This window comes from Schistocerca piceifrons, chromosome 6 (assembly GCF_021461385.2).
Source record: "Schistocerca piceifrons isolate TAMUIC-IGC-003096 chromosome 6, iqSchPice1.1, whole genome shotgun sequence".
NCBI lineage: Eukaryota > Metazoa > Arthropoda > Insecta > Orthoptera > Acrididae > Schistocerca > Schistocerca piceifrons.
In genome coordinates this window covers 178,853,408-178,873,667 of record NC_060143.1, presented here as the reverse complement: position 1 = coordinate 178,873,667, position 20,260 = coordinate 178,853,408, and positions in this window count along the sequence as shown.

Sequence of the window (20,260 nt, the reverse complement as noted above, 5' to 3'; positions counted from 1 at the left end):
TGTTTTAATACAGGATGGTAAAAACCAACTGCGTTCAACAAAAATGTTAACGAATATTCCCTGAATTGGTTTCCAAGTTCTACAATGGATCGAAGGATGACCTATGCCATATCACATCTATGATCTAGGTGTAATTTAGTTTCACAAGAGAGAAAACTATCGAAATGGTCTATAGTGACCCCCCATTATCTTTAATTACTTGTCTCACTTGTCGTAAATTACAAAGGCTGATGTGGCTTCTCAATAACTATATAACAGAAAAATCATCGCGTTTCAGATTTTTACTTCAAGTGGCAAATGTGAACACCATGAGCTTTAATTGACGATCGACACTAGTATTACGCAAAAGGGGGTGTAACAGATGAGACTTCTGCAGTTCTGAGTGACGCTTTATGCGCTGTAATGCGGCATCGCGTGCGTTCATTACCTTGTCGGTGTTCGTCAGGGGGCAGCGGGCAGCTGAGCTCCGCTCACCTCTCCGTCTCGGAAGCAACTCTCCCCTGACTTCTCCTTACTACAATTTACCGAAACTGGTTTATAAAAACTATCTGGCTGTGTTTTCATCTGACCAATCAGGGTCTCAATGTTAACCTTAAGCTCCGCCTACAAAAATTCTGTCTATTCAATGACAAACGTTATACTTTTCGTGGTGGGGCAATGTTCTTAAAGTTTACAACGTAACAGAGGCGCGAAAAAGTCTCCCGCTAAAACTTGCAGCTGGTGTGGTCCTTTTAATGTTATCGTAAGATCTATACTGTTCTAGTGGAGGGCTCTATCTCTTAACATGGGCTGGGGGGTGGTCCTGACGTAACAGAGACGCGAAAAAGTCTCACTTTAAAACATGCGGCTGGGGTGGCTCTTTTTGTGTTATCGTAAGATCTATACTGTTCTTCTGGAGGCCTCTAACTTTTAACATGGGCTGGGTGGTGGTACTGATGTAACAGAGATCCAAAAAAGTCTCACGCTAAGGCTCTAGCTTTTAGCATGGGCTGGGGGTTGGTCCTAACGGTTAGCTGGCGGCGTGGGTGTCCGTCCCTTATCGTAGGGCCTTCTAACTTAACACGTTTCTGCTCTCGGCTTCTGTTCTCGTTTCTCCCCTCGGAACTGCATCTGTTTTATGGTGGGAAGGTATGACATGCATTTAGGCATTCTTGTGTTAGTCTGTGGTATTCTATTTTCTCACTTGTTACTCGTATTACTTTGGTTAATTTAATGTCACGATTTATTCGGAACTAGGTGACATACTACTGGATTTGCTTATCATGTCAGGGTTTTCATGGAAGGTGTTGGATTTGCCTGACACCTTACATATCACCACCCTTCGAACTTAATTTTTGCACTGAATTTAGGCAATTATTGAATCGTCGTCTAAGTCAGTCAAAAATTATTCCTTTATCTTAATTTTGTTGCCTACTGTTCAGCCACGTTATTCTGGTTCTATTTTAGTTTGTATTACTAATTTATATTTTTAGTTTCTTCCACATTATTCTCAAAAATGACAACAAAAGAATATTTTTATGCTATTATTAATTTTTAATTATTTTCCATCTTTATTTAAGTGTGAAGTTTGTTTTTTAGGAAGTTTGTTATCGAAAGTGAGGAGTCTTACACATCGATCTTCTTAGAAATATATTTTTTTATAAATGTAGTAATTAAGTAAAATCTATTCCTAACACATTTTCTAAATATCGCGTACAAGTAAAATGATTTTGTTTCCAGACACTCATTTCAACATTGTTACACTGAGAAATAAGAATTATTTCCAAGATTTGCTGTGACAAAGAAATATACATACACAAGTATTGAGATATTATCCCAACAAATAGTACAAATGTTAAAAAAAGGAAAACATCCAACAAGACGTTTTTTTATTCTTTGTTTTTATAAGGAGAAAATAAGTAAAATATAGTTATTCTTTTGTTTTTAGGGTTAGAAAATAAGTGGCATATAGTTTTAGTGTTTACTGTGCCTTACCTTTGTTCTTCAAATACTGTCCATTTCAGAACTAATGACTTATTTTTATCGGTAGTCTATTTTTTACTTAAGTACCTAGTCAATGACTGATTTTGTAGTTTATTAGCTGTCTGGTGTGCTTAACTTCTTTAGTTTTTCACATGTTTCTTTTGCACAATTCCTACATCACATAATTTGATTTCACACATTCGCACAATCCTATGATTGTTTAAGCATGAGGTTGGCGGATGTTTTTTGGACGAAGGTGATGGACTTGAGCGAGATGGATGTGGGCAAGTATTTGATGTACAGCTTCGTTCGTCACTCCTTTTTGGCTTTGCAAGTGTGTGTTGCTGTTGTGGAGGTCCCATAATGGAATGGAGCTGTGAGTGCAGAATCTCGTGGTTTACTGGCTTTGTATGCGTGAAAGTCATCGTTATGTGTCGCTGAAAGCAGTCGTTTTTCTTTCTAATACTTCGCAGACGACTAGTTCACAATAGGATAGGGATTTGGGAAGGTATGTTGTCTACACTCCTGGAAATTGAAATAAGAACACCGTGAATTCATTGTCCCAGGAAGGGGAAACTTTATTGAAACATTCCTGGGGTCAGATACATCACATGATCACACTGACAGACCCACAGGCACATAGACACAGGCAACAGAGCATGCACAATGTCGGCACTAGTACAGTGTATATCCACCTTTCGCAGCAATGCAGGCTGCTATTCTCCCATGGAGACGATCGTAGAGATGCTGGATGTAGTCCTGTGGAACGGCTTGCCATGCCATTTCCACCTGGCGCCTCAGTTGGACCAGCGTTCGTGCTGGACGTGCAGACCGCGTGAGACGACGCTTCATCCAGTCCCAAACATGCTCAATGGGGGACAGATCCGGAGATCTTGCTGGCCAGGGTAGTTGACTTACAACTTCTAGAGCATGTTGGGTGGCACGGGATACATGCGGACGTGCATTGTCCTGTTGGAACAGCAAGTTCCCTTGCCGGTCTAGGATTGGTAGAACGATGGGTTCGATGACGGTTTGGATGTACCGTGCACTATTCAGTGTCCCCTCGACGATCACCAGTGGTGTACGGCCAGTGTAGGAGATCGCTCCCCACACCATGATGCCGGGTGTTGGCCCCGTGTGCCTCGGTCGTATGCAGTCCTGATTGTGGCGCTCACCTGCACGACGCCAAACACGCATACGACCATCATTGGCACCAAGGCAGAAGCGACTCTCATCGCTGAAGACGACACGTCTCCATTCGTCCCTCCATTCACGCCTGTCGCGACACCACTGGAGGCGGGCTGCACGATGTTGGGGCGTGAGCGGAAGATGGCCTAACGGTGTGCGGGACCGTAGCCCAGCTTCATGGAGACGGTTGCGAATGGTCCTCGCCGATACCCCAGGAGCAACAGTGTGCCTAATTTGCTGGGAAGTGGCGGTGCGGTCCCCTACGGCACTGTGTAGGATCCTACGGTCTTGGGGTGCATCCGTGCGTCGCTGCGGTCCGGTCCCAGGTCGACGGGCACGTGCACCTTCCGCCGACCACCAGCGACAACATCGATGTACTGTGGAGACCTCACGCCCCACGTGTTGAGCAATTCGGCGGTACGTCCACCCGGCCTCCCGCATGCCCAGTATACGCCCTCGCTCAAAGTCCGTCAACTGCACATACGGTTCACGTTCACACTGTCGCGGCATGCTACCAGTGTTAAAGACTGCGATGGAGCTCCGTATGCCATGGCAAACTGGCTGACACTGACGGCGGCGGTACACAAATGCTGCGCAGCTAGCGCCATTCGACGGCCAACACTGCGGTTCCTGGTGTGTCCGCTGTGCCGTGCGTGTGATCATTGCTTGTACAGCCCTCTCGCAGTGTCCGGAGCAAGTATGGTGGGTCTGACACACCGGTGTCAATGTGTTCTTTTTTCCATTTCCAGGAGTGTATTTTTCACCCATCTTCTTTCTTGGTCTCAATCTTGCGAATCTTCAACTTCTGTTCTTCCTGCTTTTTCTCTGGTTCTTACTTGCTTCTTGGTTCTTCTCTGGGCAAGATATGGAAATATTTGTTGTTAACTAGTCGCTTTGAAGTTCTCCTCCCAGTAACTGTTTGATAAATGGTTTGGGCATGTCATTTCTACTTTGTAGACGTTTTCTTCAGTTTCGTGCATCAGCGTGCTGTTTAATAGTGGTAGTGTGACTTTTACACATATTTTTTCCAGTGGTGGCTTGCCCAAGCCGTCTTCTCGTTGGGCCGTTTTTTGCTCGCTCTGCTGTGTGGGGGTGTCCCGGGGTTTACGAGCGGTGAAAGTCCGCTGTTTGCTTGTCAGTCCCTGCACCGGTCCCTTCAGAAGTAAATTTACAAGCGCCCTTTGTTGGTCTCACTGTCCTTTCCCATCTCTCAACGCTTCTGCCTTGTAGGAATCGTGTCTTGCTAATTACGTCTTTTCCTTTCTTGATACTTTTCTGGTTGCAACTTGTGGGTCGTTGTATCTGGTTTTTTGCTGGAGTTTTTTTACAATGGTTCTTACAAAAAGTTTTACTTATAATCATCTAACATATGTCCAGTACCTACATTGTTTTACACCTTCTTGAAAAGCTATACAAATTTCGGTGCCCTTTCCATGTTACAATTCTAAGATATTTTGAGTCCTAACTTCTACAAAAATCCTCAAATTCGTTTTTTTTTATTTTTGTGTATTGTCGTGGTGTATAGCATTTTAGTATTTCATGCTGTTAGACTATCTACGCTTTATCCCTTCCCCTTAATCTGTGCTACTAATAGTGTTATTTTTGTTTTTGTTTTTATTGAAACTACTTTCTTTTTCCCACCTTCCTCTTTCGTCATTCTTCTTTCTCCTGGTGATCTTATCTGCAACATAATCTTGAAATATTCTGCTGATTATTTGCCAGTAATAAAATTAATCTTCAAACTTGTACTGAAAGTGTTTAATACTGCCAGTCTTAGGTAAAAATACCTATGATTTATCTCGTAAAATACCCTCTAATTCTCATTTACTGTGTTCTGAAATACCTTGAACTTCTTGCAATTTTTTCGTCGATTTCTTTATGGACTTCTAACATCAGTTGAGGCGATTCCCCCTTTTGTGCATACCATTCTAATCCTTCATCCTCTTTATCTCACGTCATTCTTAATTGTTTTTTATAACTGGTATTTCTTCTAATTTTAGCTTTTGCTCAAAGAGAAGTGTGACATTCCCGAATGTTACGCTACATTTCCCCATATCTATTATCGCTCGTCTCTCATTTAAAAAATTTGCACCTGTAATCAAATCCACAATTAGTTTAGGTGTAATCACGAAGTTGGCTTTGATCTTTCGACCTTGACACGAAAGAGTTAACCTTGTTTGTCTCGTAACTTCCGCAGCATTGTTTCTAATAGGACCTCTTAAATTAATCCTACGTGTTTTCAGAACTGCAGAACTGGCAATTCCTCATTGGCATTACACTGCATGAATAAATTTTCTGAAATCGCAGTCAGTTCACTTCCGCTATCAATTACAATATTGACTGGGATATGCTTTACCATGGCCTTCACAATTGGTTGAATTTGAAAGGGTTGGTTCTGTTCTTCTTCTTCTTGCATCAACGAATCCTCCAAAGAATCATACATGAGTCTATTTAGGAATTTCGCTTGTGAATTCGAACTTTCTCTAGGATAAGCTTCAACTGCTACTTCTCTTTCTTTTATTTACTCTTCTCTATTTCTTCCTTTATTTACGCTTTCTTCAACATCCTCTACTTTTTCCTCATCCTCGTTTATTTTCTCCATCTTCGTCGCTACTTCCACGTAATCGCATCTAAATGCTCTAATTATCGCTTCATAACTTCCTTCATTATATACGTTGGGTTGTGTGCCCACTCGTAACTTATTTTCAAATTCTGTCGACTGCGCATTATCCTCATTGAATTCGCTTTCCCTGGTTTCCATCTCAAATAGCTCTGCAATGCTCATTACTTCGTCCTTTCCTCCTACATTCGTTGTGAATGACTCTGGTAATTCATCTTCCTCGTCAGTATTCTCCCAATTAATGTCGTCCCAACACGATACTGTTATTTTATTGTCTTCAATTTCATCTGGTCCCTGCGGATATGTTTCTTCCTTCTTCTCTTCTCGTGATAAGGTATTTACTTCTCTGTTCAAGGTGCTGCAGTTGTCCTGGGTTGGTGCGTCATTCTCTTTGGCATGGGCGCTTAGCTGTCAATTCGAACGTTTATCGGGGCTTGGTGGTCTTACCTCCACCTCTTCTATCTGTATTCTCTTTTCTTGTTCAGTTTGTTGATAGTGGTTTCTTTGTTGATAATTTTTCAGTCTATTGGTTCTCCAGTACCCGTTCCGGTTGACGTTATTCCCTCTGTAATAGTTGTTGCCGTTCCTGGGTGAATTATAGTTATTGCCATATTCTCTTCTAAATCCATAACCGGTTCTTTGTTGAAATCTATTGTCGTTTCTTGGTGCGATGTTATCACATGGTTCGTAATTATTGTTTCTTCGTATTGTGTCTTGTGGATTCCACAGCTTTTTGCTTTCGTTTTCACGTGCGCTTCGTCTTTTTCTTGCGTCATCTTCCGAAATTATGAACTCTAGTTCCCTTAGAATACCTTTAAATGCTTCGACGTGATTGCCTCCGCGACCTACTAATGATTGCCGGTATTTCAATGGTAGCATCATCGCGCATAATTTAATCAACTCTCCGTCACTCTATGGTACACCTAAGCATTGATTTTTCTTTGCCATTAATTCGAAAAATTTCACGGGACTCTTCTCTCCTCAATTTTCAAAATATGGGTTCAGTAATAATTCGTACTCCACTCTGTTCTGTGCTTCGCTCGACCAATATCGTGAGAGAAACTTCTCTCTGAAATCTTCGTACGATCGGTACGTCGCTGCAACATTCTGCATGGTTTCTGCGACTGTTCCTGACATGTGTGCACATATAAAGTCTAATTTGTGTGCTAGCGTCCAGTGTTCTGGTAATCCTACTCGGAATTGATCAATAAAAGTTCGTGGATGTAATGAGTTTCCTTCTCGAAACTGTTGAAATTTTCTGACTGTGAGGAAGTGATCGTTGTCGTACTTCGTCATAGTTCATTATGAAATTCGCTATTCTTCGCCACTTTTGTTTCTGATCATTCCTCCCGTCGTTCTTTCCGGTTGCGGTAGATCCATTGGATATTGTCCACTGTAACTTTCGCCTACCCTTGCGTAGTATCGTTGGAGTGGTACGCAATAATTTTCTTCCATCGGTTGTGAACGTGTGGCTGAATGCATTGCACTGTACTCTTCGCGACCTGGCTTTCCATTGTCACGTATTTTACTTTCCGAATGTGATTGGAATCGCAAATGCATGATACCTTCGTTAATTGTTAGTTTTTCCGGTGCTGTTACAGATACGGATGTGGTTGCAGACTCAGTGCTCATTTAGGCAATCCCCAGATTGCACAGAGCGTAAAGAAAATCATCATCTCACGAAAAAATTTTCGTATTTATATAAAACAAAAATTGTTTTACGCAGGAAGGACGAGGCATTTCAGATATGCTAAAATCTAAAAATCGAATTTTTGAAGCCCACTTGCCTTCGGTCTATCCTTAACATGAGTGTATTCTCTAACTTGCATTCTGTCAGATATTTGAATGAAACGTCTGTGGAATTCCATTTGCTCACTCCGTTACTCGTATTACTTTGGTTAATTTAATGTCACGATTTATTCGGAGCTATGTGACGTACTACTGGATTTGCTTATCATGTCAGGGTTTTCATGGAAGGTGTTAGATTTGCCAGACCCCTTACAGGACCATAGGGTTATTCTCCACATACCCGGTCATAAGCCTTGCTGTCACCGTCCCCAGATTGCACAGAGCGTAAAGAAAACCATCATCTCACGAAAAAATTGTCATATTTATATAAAACAAAAATTGTTTTACGCAGGAAGGACGAGGCATTTCAGATACGCTAAAATCTAAAAATCGCATTTTTGAAGCCCACTTGCCTTCCGTCTATCCTTAACATGAGTGTATTCTCTAACTTGCATTCTGTCAGATATTTGAAGGAAACGTCAAAAGTAGATCTATCTGCTCATGTTATAGCAATTTAGCTCTAGCTGAATTTGTTTGTACTACAGACTTGGGTATCGAAGATGAAACGTTTGATCCTTCAACGGGTGAGCGTGGCTTTTCGGCCTAGGGCCATACTAGCCACGACTCTCGAGCTAAGGGCCAGGCTTGGCAGCCTAAAGACTGGCTGGCCAGCTACACCCTGGTGCTGAGGCGGGACCGAAGCGAGCGGGCTGGTGGTGGTGGGGCGACAGGCTCCCAGTCCAGGAAGGGCCAGCAGGGTGCAGAGCATGGCTCTGCCTCTGTCGCTTGTTTTGACTTAAATAAGTTTCTTTCCTCTCCTAGCGTCAGTGTAAGAGTGGCAAGCAGATAAACACATCAGGCCATCTGTTGCAGTGGCTCACCGGGAGAGATCAGCCCTAGATAGTGCGGTCGCGCTTATTGAAGAAGTTGAATGTTCCCTCAGAGAAGCTGGCAGAAGATATGGCCTTCCACGTACCACTGCAACAAGGTGGTGGAAGAACTACCTTGAAAGAGTCACTATCAACAGAGTTCCTATCTCAGACAGGAAGGACAAGGAGATAATGTGTAAGAGCAGAGAAAATCCCTTTCTGAAAGCGAATCAGTTGTGGCAGGAGATCAACCTCCCCTGTTCCTGTGGCACGATTCGCCGAAGGCTGAGGAACGCTATACTGCCACACCACAATCTGCAGTGAAACAGGAGCACAGCGAAGACAATCTTTATACGGGCTGGCATTTTCGGAGCTCCATTTGAGCGAGTCTTGGGAAAAAGTCATATTCAATGACGAGAACGTGTTTTCCACCAATAACTACAGTCTAACAGTCGTTTACAGGTCGCAAGGGACTTCCTATCTACGCAGATATATAACCAGGACGAAAAAAAGTGGCGGTTATCTGTTTCCTTCTGGGGATGTATGTCTGCGAGAAGAACAGGAATTCTTCGCAGGAGGAAGAAACTCTCGACATAGAACAGTAAGCATACATAATGCAAAATGTGATGCTTATGTCAGTGCGAATACTGTACGGAGAAGCCGACTTCACACTGCAAGACGACATTTCTCCCGTTCATAAGTCGGCATTTGTTTAGCAGCAGCTCTCCACGCTTGGCGTCAACGTCATGGACTGGCCAGCACAGACTGCTGATATGAACCTTATGGAAAACACGAGAGGTCGCCAGAAGGTTAACATAGAACTGGCCTCGAAACCAGCCAAAAACAGCTGACGCTCTTTGGGGCTGCGTTCTTGAAGTCTAAGAGGATGTTGTTAGGCCGATGGCTTATATTAGTAGATTCCGTGCCAATATGCATGATAGGAGTACCAAATAATGTGGGATTCTGGATAAAGTATTAGAGTACTTAGAAAGTTTTTTTATACTGTCTTTTTCTTCATTTTCCCTCATTGAGAGCCAGTGGAAGATCACTTGACAACAGATAAAATAAAATTTTACTTAGTTTTCTGGTAAGTTCCATTTTTAATTGAAATTATTTTCTTTCGAATGTACAGTTTGTAAATATGTTATTTTTTCTTCATTTATACCCTGTCTAGATACTTAGAAAGTAATCAGTTTAGACAGACGCTTTAAAAATTGTGTTATTTCAAGTAAATCGATCTCTTCCCCTCCAACCATTAACACACCGTCGGTCCTCCAAAATTTTTGCAAACGATTTGGTCTTACATTTATTCACTGCCAATTTCTCATCCGTTCTCTCTCTTTCTCTCTCTCTCTCTCTCTCTCTCTCTCTCTCTCTCTCTCTCTCTCTCTCTCGCCTCTCTAGCATTATCACCTCAACTGCCCTTCTACTCCATTCTCCCAAAATATTGTAAATAAATCTAGGAGTTTCCATTGAAATTATACGTTCTAGTTTAATTTCTGCTTCCTTTGCTGTCCTCTATCATTCCTCTTAAAACCAATGAAACCATTTCCGTTTACATTCCCTTACATGTACCCCATTCTTCCTTCTAAAAACATTCCTTTCCTTTCTCTCTGTCCTAAGATAAAACGAACTGTGGCGTACATCAAAGTAACGAATACCTTGCAAGCTTTACACTACATTATTTTGTACTTGTGCACTGCTAGCCATTCCTAGATCTCTCCCTCCTTCCTGTTAACCTCCCCCGACATCAGCATCCACATCTACATGAACACACTGTAAAACAATTAAGTGCTTGGCAACAGTGTTCTGTGAACAACTGTCACATTGTTTTTCTACCGTTCCACTCTCAAAATGGGCATGCAAATGATGAAAAACTAAATCTTACAATGCAAGTACTGTTGTCTCTTGTCACAAACGTCATCTTTCCTGCGTATAACGGGGTAGAAAAATTACTGGACATTCATCAGTGGGAGATTGGCTATTGTAGTTTAGATAATACTTCGCCAAATGTAAAAGGACTTTGTTTCGTAGATTTCCATTCTAACTCATTTACCATATCCGTGAAACAACCCCCCCCCCCCCCCCCCACTATTTCATGACAATACAAAACAAGCTGCCCTTCCTTGAACTTCGATGTCTTCTGTCACTCCTAGCTTGTAGGGGTGCTATGCCGTGCAGGAATACTCACGAAAACGATGGACAAGAATGACGTAGGTGTCGTAGACACTCATTTTGATTGTTTTGTAGCATCTTCTACTTATTATACGAAGAAAACGGGGTCTTTGTGTTTGTTCCCGCAGAATATTTTCCATACCATGATTCCCGCTTAAGTTTTTCGTGGATGATTTGTCATGTAAGCGAACTTTAACGAAATTGTTTTGGTATTCAGGTGGAGAGCGTACACATCTTACTTTTTAGGGTCAATTATCATGTTTTTCACCATGACGACATATTTTCAACATTATTTTGCAATTCGCTTTGCTCTGCTGAGGAGTTTACTAGGCGGCAACATTACCTGCCACAAATCTTAGAAAATTGTTCCGGTTTTCTGCTATATATATATATATATATATATATATATATATATATATATATATATATATATATTAGAAACAGGAGAAGGTCTACATCCCTTTGTTTGCGGAATCATATTTATCATTTCCATTTCACTAGGTGACATCCCGTCAGTTACGGGGAACTTTTACCTTTAAAACACAGGAAATCACAAATCCAATCGAACACCTGAGACCGCCATATGGTTGGTGTTACGCCTGGGTGAAGGTAGCCCCTGAGGACCGGCAACCTATATTACACCACAGATAACAGGGTTGTCTCTGTCTAAGTAGTACCAAAAGCACCATGGTAAACACCTGCTATTTACATACAAGATAATGGAAACAGACATTCCGAGCACTAATTCCTGCAGGAGGAGCTCGAGCTAGCTACGTTACGTTGATTGCATTGAGCTGTAGTCCACTTCTTTTGCTGTCTAGTGTATAATATGTGAATACGTGATTACAAAACACAATTGAGAATTGTGTCATATTCACTACTGAACATACCGTTACTGTGAAATAAAAGCACAATACAAAGCGCACACTCTTGCAACTTCAAAGCTGCACAGTGTACTATTATTTCTTGTAGCAAATGTTTCACTCTGAAACACACACACCATCCACTGGTTTCCTTCAATGTGCTCAGAGCCCCACATACAATAACATTAGCCTGGCATTGGTCTGCTGCCTACCAATAGCTGTAAGCAACCAAGCACAGTCCTAGTCCACTGTACGCTGCGACTATCCTGTAACTCCGGCTATGGTTGTTGTAGTCACTATCCACTGGCCTCCAGGTAGCCGATGTCGACAACAGCTAGGCCACGCCATGCATTGAGTGTTTTGACTCTATAGGCTGCTCTGCTCTACGCATCACCACGTTGCTGGAAGAAACTTCCATCTCAGTTGCTGTTGACCATTTCTCTAGTTTGGTTCAACTGTGGCCATGTCGACGACTTCAACACATCATGGTACACACAAAACAAGTCTTGAAAGTGCTCCGTAGCATGACTAGCACTGACTTATGACTTATCCGTTGTTATCCACTGTGGCTTTCGGCAGTGACTGAAGTTGTAGTTTCTGCATGTTCCTGACTGCTGTCCAAAAGATCTATGCTCAGCCTGCCGGGAGAACCTCGGCCACTGTGCCAGTTCTTGGCCGCAATCACGAGCCACAGGCGCCCACCTTTCCCACTGTGACAGATCTTGCCTCCAGATGAAGCCGTTGCTACTTGGTGCAGGTAACCTATTCTATTTATCCCAGCCACACCTAACCTCGACGCTGCACTGCTGCGGCTTAAACGCCGCCAAACGCTCCATCTGTCTATCAATGAGAACTAGAGACTCGCTGCCACAGCTAGTGGGCAGGATGAAAGACAATCGTGCACGAAATTACATTTCACGGTAAAATGCGAAACTATACTTGGTTTACTATAGTAAATTACCAGGGCTAGATGGGGTCGGTCACATTCTGTAATCTGCTATCAATTCTTCTCACTGCGAAATATGTGATCCTGACTTTCAAAATATCGTCTGCTAATCCAGTGTCCCGGAGAAACTGTTACACTAACCCACAAGAAGCGAAATATGAACTTCCAACAGAGTCAAACCAACTGTTGCTTGCACACACACTGCATAACCACAAGAATAATGAGTAGTATAGAAGCAGTTCCATTTAAATAAAAATTAAATTCCCAGACGTAGATTCTACACGGTTATGTGCATAATTTTTACAGCAGTATCCCTTTACCTCAAGTAATGAAGTAAAGCTACACACAAATTTAACATCCACTACAGGTTCCTACGGTACAGGCTCGTCCATAGTTTCGGTTACATCACGTATTTGCCAATTACACTACGTGCCTTTAAAACTGCTACACTAAGAAGAAATGCAGATGATAAACGGGTATTCATTGGACAAATATATTATACTAGAACTGACGTGTGATTACATTTTCACGCAGTTTGGGTGCATAGATCCTGAGAAATCAGTACCCAGAACAACCACCTCTGGCCGTAATAACGGCCTTGATACGCCTGGGCATTGAGTCAAACAGAGCTTGGATGGCGTGTATACGTACAGCTGCCCACCCAGCTTCAACGCGATACCACAGTTCATCAATAGTAGTGACTGGCGTATTGTTACGAGCCAGTTGCTTGGGTACCATTGACCAGACGTTTTCAGTTGGTGAGATATATGGAGAATGTGCTGGCCAGGGCAGCAGTCGAACATTTTCTGTATCCAGAAAGGCCCGTACAGGACTTGCAATATGTGGTCGTGCATTATGCTGCAGAAATGTAGGGTTTCGCAGGGATCGAATGAAGAGTAGAGCTACGGGTCGTAACACATCTGAAATGTAACGTCCACTGTTCAAAGTGCCGTCAGTGCGAACAAGAGGTGACCGAGACGTGTAACCAATGGCACCCCATACCATCATGCCGGGTGATACGTCAGTATGGCGATGACGAATACACACGTCGAATGTGCGTTCACCGCGATGTCGCCAAACACGGATGCGACCATCATGATGCTGTAAACAGAACCTGAATTAATCCGAAAAAATGACGTTTAGCCATTCGTGCACCCAGGTTCGTCGTTGAGTTCACAATCGCAGGCGCTCCTGTCTGTGATGCAGCGTCAAGGGTAACCGCAGCCATGCTCTCCGACCTCATAGTCCATGCTGATGCAAGCGTCGTCGAACTGTTCGTGCAGATGGTTGTTGTCTTGCAAACATCCCCATCTGTTGAATCAGAGATCGAGACGTGGCTGCACGACGCGGATAATATGCCTGTCATCTCGAATGCTAGTGATATGAGCACGGAGTTCCGTATTACCCTCCTGAACCCACCGATTCCATATTCTGCTAACAGTCTTTGGATCTCGACCAGCAATGTCGCGTTACGATAAACCACAATCGCGATAGGCTACAATCTGACCTTTATCAAAGTCGGAAACGTGGTGGTACGCATTTCTCCTCCTTACACGAGGCATCACAAAAACATTTCATCAGGGAACGCTGATCAACTGCTGTTTGTGTATGAGAAATCGGTTGGAAACTTTCCACATGTCAGCACGTTGTAGGTGTCGCCACCGGCGCAAACCTTGTGTGAATGCTCCGAAAAGCTAATCATTTGCATATCACAGCATCTTCTTCCTGTCGGTTAAACTTCGCTTCTGTAGCACGTCATTTTCATGGTGTAGAAATTTTAATGGCCAGTATAGTATTATCATCATCTCCTGCCGAGGATTGGTTGTTGTAGCCAATTGCTTCGGTCTCTAGCATCCATCCATCAGTCTCTTACACGTTCTCTGGTAGCACAAAATGAAATGTAAAGAACCGATTATGGTTGCATTGTCAACAGCGAACTCCTCTAGTTCTTTCTTTCCAGTTGGCCATTAATTCAATATCTTTCTTTGACTATTTGTGACTTTTACTTTCCAGGATTCGGAACCATACACAAGAGTAGGTCCAGCCTTAACCTAATAGAATTTCCTTTTCTGGTTTTCATTCTCAAACTTCTTCGATTTGTTCCGCAGGTAGATTGATATTTGTTAATATCCTTCTCAAAGTCTTTGCCATAGTTAATCTATACCATATCCTGAATAATTTAATTCTGATACTTAGAAGTTATTTCATTTATTATTATTTTAGATCTGACCGGCGATTGTCTTGTTCCTAATTACAGACCTACGAGGTCACTCCAAAAGAAATGCACACCATTTTTTTTTTAAATCCATCTTTTATTCTACATGTTTGAAAGTTTTACAGTGTGTAGATACATCCTTTAGGAACAATATTTTCATTTCTCCACATAATTTCCATCCCTCTCAACTGCCTTGCGCCATTTTGGAAGCAGCGCCTGTATACCTGCATGTTAAAGTTCTGGACAAACCTGTTGGAGCCACTGTTTGGCAGCGTGCACAAGGGAGTCATCATCTTCAAACCTTGTACCACGAAGAGAGTCTTTCAGTTTCCCAAAGAGATGATAGTCACATGGAGCCAGGTCAGAATTGTCAGGCGGGTGTTTCAGTGGTGTCCATCCGAGTTTTTTTTTATCGCTTCAATGGTTTTTTGACTGACATGTAGAATTTTCATTGTAGTGCAACAGCAAAACATCCTGCTTTTGCCGATGTGGTCGAACACGACTCATTCGAGCTTGAAGATTCTTCAGTGTCGCCACATGCATCAGAATTTATGGTGGTTCCACTTGGCGTGATGTCCACAAGCAAGAGTCCTTCGGAATCGAAAAACACCGTAGCCATAACTTTTCCAGCAGAAGGTGTGGTTTTGAATTTTTTTTTTTTTTTTTTTTTTTTTGTTGGGTGAATTTTCATGATGCCACTCCACTGATTGCCTCTTCATCTCTGGTGGAAAATGATGTAGCCATGTTTCATCGCCTGTCACAATTCTTCCAAGAAATTTATCTCCACCATTCTCATACTGTTCCAAAAGTTCGCCGCATACCGTTTTTCTTGTTTCTTTGTGAGCCACTGTGAGCGTCCTGGGAACCCACCTGGCACAAACCTTTTTTAACCCCAACACTTTCAGTATTCTGCAAACACCTCCTTCCTCTATCCCAATGTAGCGTGACAATTCGTTCACTGTGATGCGTCTGTCAGCAGTCACCAATTCGTTAACTCTCTGCACACTATTTGGAGTGTGTGCAATACGAGGCCTGCAGCTGCGAAGACAGTCCTCAATATTTCCGTGGGCACTTTCATCACGTAACGTGCTTGCCCACCGACTAACTGTACTGTGATCGACAGCAACATCTCCATTCACCTTTTTCAACCTTTTGTGGATGTTTCCCACTGTCTCGATTTCACAGCACAGGAATTCTATGATAGCACGTTGCTTCTGACGAACGTCAAGTGTAGCAGCCATCTTGAAGACATGCTGTGACGGCGCCAATCACGGGAACAGGTTGAAATAAGTTTAAAAACAAGCGGCGAGGATATATCTACACACTGTAAAACTTTCACACAAGTAAAATGGAAACTGTATTTTTAGAAAAATACTGTATAGTGCATTTCTTTTGGAGTGTCCCTTGTAGTTAAGTTGGGATGCTTCGCCTTTTGCTTCAATCTATTTACCGTTCTTCGTAATCAACATTATGTTTCCTCCGTAATTATCTCGTCAGCATCATATAACAGAGTTTCTAATGGTATGCTGGTTCGTTTAGGTGGCTGTGTTTTTCTTGGAGGTAAAATACATGTTTCATGTTGAACGAAAGTGCGTAATGAGTCTGTTACCACCTACGTTCAATACACGCTGTCGACTCATTTGACATTACAGTGCAGTTGTAAGTAGGCTGTTTAGGTTTTCTTAGCGCTCTGTATGAAAATCACTGGCTGTGCTGTGTGCAGTCTGTGGCTAGTTTGCATTGTTGTCTGCCATTGTAGTGTTGGGCAGCTGGATGTTAACAGCGCGTAGCGTTGCGCAGTTGGAGGTGAGCCGCCAGCAGTGGTGGATGTGGGGAGAGAAATGGCGGAGTTTTGAAATTTGTAAGACTGGATGTCATGAACTGCTATGTATATTATGAGTTTTCAACACTATTAAGGTAAATACAATGTTTGTTCTGTATTAAAATCTTTCATTTACTAACTATGCCTATCAGTAGTTAGTGCCTTCCGTAGTTTGAGTTCTAGGCGCGCAGTCCGGAACCGCGCGACTGCTACGGTCACATGTTCGAATCCCGCCTCGGGCATGGATGTGTGTGATGTCCTTAGGTTAGTTAGGTTTAAGTAGTTCTAAGTTCTAGGGGACTGATGACCACAGTAGTTAAGTCCCATAGTGCTCAGAGCCTTTGAACCATTTTTAACCATAGTTTGAATCTTTTATTTAGCTGGCAGTAGTAACGCTCGCTGTATTCCAGTAGTTCGAGTAACGAAGATTTTTGTGAGGTAAGTGATTTGTGAAAGATATAGGTCAATGTTAGTCAGGGCCATTCTTTTGTAGGGATTATTGAAGGTCAGATTGCGTTGCGCTAAAAAATTATTGTGTGTCAGTTTAAGCACAGTCATGTATAATTGTTCAAAGGGGCCGTTTCACAGTATCGTGCGCACGTTAATGAAATAAGCCATTTATGAACAATGATTTGGTAACCACCCAAATCATATAAAATAAATTTTATCTTCAGAAACATAATTTTTTCCTTCATTTAAGCAGTGTTCAAACTGTTGGCCATGCACAGAAAGGCACATTTGCAAACGCAGTTCGATAGAACGATGAACAGATGTAACTGCAGTGGATGACATGGTAGAGAATGCACTGTCTATTCGATGACACATACCGTCTGGCGTAGGTGCGACTTTGTCATTGACTGCTTGTTTGACTGCTCCCCAAAAAAAGAAATCAAGAGGAGTCAATTCGGTGACCTTGCAGGCCATTTGACAAAAGAATTTCATCCTATCCAACGACGAGGACAGTTCTCATTCAGTACGTGCGTTGCAAAGCGGGACAAGTTAACTGGACAACCGTCGTGCTGTAGCAGCACACACTTCGAATATCGAGTGGTGCCTCTTCTAGAAGAACAGGCAGAACGTTAGTTAGAAAGTGTGGGTACGAATGTCCATTTAGAGCGCCTCAGATGAAGTATGATCCCACAATGTAATTTCCTGTGACACCGCTCCTTACGTTTGCGCTAATGGCCGTTTATGTTACACATCAAGAAGACACTGTGGATTTTCGGCTGTCCAGTAGTGCATGATATGCAAAACTTTATTAGCGCGATTACTAAACGTTACTTCATCGGAAAAGAGTACACACTGGAAAAGCATAGGGTCGTCTCTGATTTGCCAAAGGCCAAAACCGACAAAATTCTGTACGACGTTCCAAATCACGGTCCTCGAGTGCCTGAGATAGTGACAGATGATTCTACCGATTCAGGATGCGAATGACAATCATCTGGTTGAATCCACTTTCCTTTTCAATACGTCTGGTACTACTGTGCAGATTCATTAGGGTCGTAGCCAGAACAGCTTCATTGTGTTCTCTACCCGTTATAGTTTTCTTTCTTGTCATCTTATTGACGTTCAAGCAGCCTCTCCGCATTGTCTTAATAATACCTGCAATTGCCTGGCGCGTTGGATATTGGCTATCCGGATAGACAGACCTATACCGCTGTGTATTTTTACGGCATTACTTCTTAATTCACCATATTAAATTAGAATATCCAACTTCTCCTCATTGTTGAACATGCTGAAACAGACATGAGCGGCCTATAGCGCAACGCAGACAAGCAAACCGGCAAATGTACTGGCAGCGCAGTGAGAACTCTGCTTGGCGCTAATGCCGATTCCCGCCCTCATGCTCTCAAACCGAGGACGTTTCTCGAATTTTTTAAAGACAAGTCTCAACGTCAACATTAACAAACGCTATATCACTGTAATAGCATTTTCAAGAGCTATAGAATGAAGTGGGTAGAGGACTGTACCCCTGTCAATCACCCTGATTTTTTCAAATTTCATCTGTCGTCTTCGAACCTGAACTCATAACAATTTGTCTATTTACATGTAGCCTTCATGCGGTATTAACAAGGTGTTTAGCAAAGTTCTGTTTCCAATCATTTCCACAAAAGGGATATTCTTGTTTCATCAATGACTTCCGTAATCTATAAACACTAAATGCATTCCTAAGCAAGATTCCTATCTTTCTCAATAACATGTCTTGTTATAAATATATTATCGTTAAACGAACATCCCTCTCCGAAGTCTAACTGTTCTTCTGAGATTATTGCATCAGTGATATCAGTGATACTTTGTAATTTTTTGTTAAGAATTTTCCCATAAATTTTAGATACTGTTTTTAATAATTAGATTTAGATATTGTTTTCCATAATTTATTGGGTCTTTCCTATTGCCTTTTATCACACTTTGACGCATAACCGTGGTCTTTTGGACCTGGAAACCTCCCATTATCTCAAAAGAATGTCCAAAACTTAGTTTACTTTACTTGACGTCTGTGTAATTTTAGGAAAAACAGCAGACTATCTTTGGAAAAAGAGTTATTGCTTGGTCCTCAAATTAAGTAATTTATTTTATGACTTTCCTAATCACATGTGTTTAACACATGACAATTATCTAGACCCCTTAACAAACAAGCGTCTTTCATTGATATGAATAGCGTGTTCAAGCAGCAGGTTACTGATAACTCTCCGTTCCAGACAGCTGTACTCTTTGCTCAGAGATCAGAAATAGGGTAAAAGTAGTTACTGAGTACTCTTATGAATGAAAGTGTATTTCTCAATGGCAAAACATTTCACATGAGTATATGTCTAGTGTCATTAACGAAACAATTATGTAACATACTTGTATGTTTAATTTAGAATATGAATACCACACTACCTGTAAGAGGCATAAGAACATCATCTGAAGTTAGCAGAAGTGACTGCAATTTTCAGTCAACCATTATTGAATGCCTTCTAGATGAAGCACTATTTCATCAGGTAGAACGCATGTCTTAAGTGAATCCAACAGTGAGGAATTATAGAGTACAGACTACAGACATGCTGATTTCCTTATCAGCCATCATGGAACGCAACAGAGTAAATCAATACGATCAATGAGAATGGAATTACACACCAAGAAAATTCCTCCTATTCCAGTAAGAGGTAGTTGAGACGCCCTGCTAAACCCACAGGACAGGTAGTTTAAATTTTGGAAAGGGGTCAAGAAAATTAAAAAAAGAAAAACACAGCATTAATTTCTGGAACTTAATAACCGGCTGAATACGCCATACAATCTCATGCCTTAAGGGCAAGACCATTTTAATTTAAAATCGGCTGAAAGCGAATAACTTAAGACTCAAACCAAAAACAGAATTTTTAAAAGACAAAAACGCCTTATCTTAAAACAGTTCTTTAGTTAGGCTGAAGGCCCAATCTGACACCTTAAGAGCAAAACAACTTTAATTTAAAAATCGGCTGAAGGCCCGTCGCTTAAGCCTCAAAACAAATGTTTAAAGACCAAAGGCCTTACCTTAAAACTGTTCCTTATTTAGGCTGAAGGCCCAAACAATCTGACACCTTAAGAGTAAAATAACTTTAATTCAAAATCGGCTGAAGGCCAATCACTTAAAACTAAAATAAAAAAAATTTTAATAAAGGCCAAAAGCCTTACTTAAAACAGTTCTTTAAATTAGGCCGAAGGCCAAAACAATCTTACGCCTTAAGGGCGAAACAACCCTGATTTAAAAATCTCCTAGAAGCAATACAAATACAAACACCAAGAACAAATAAGAAAAGGCAGTACACCCAACGGCGCTCAGAAGTTTCCGA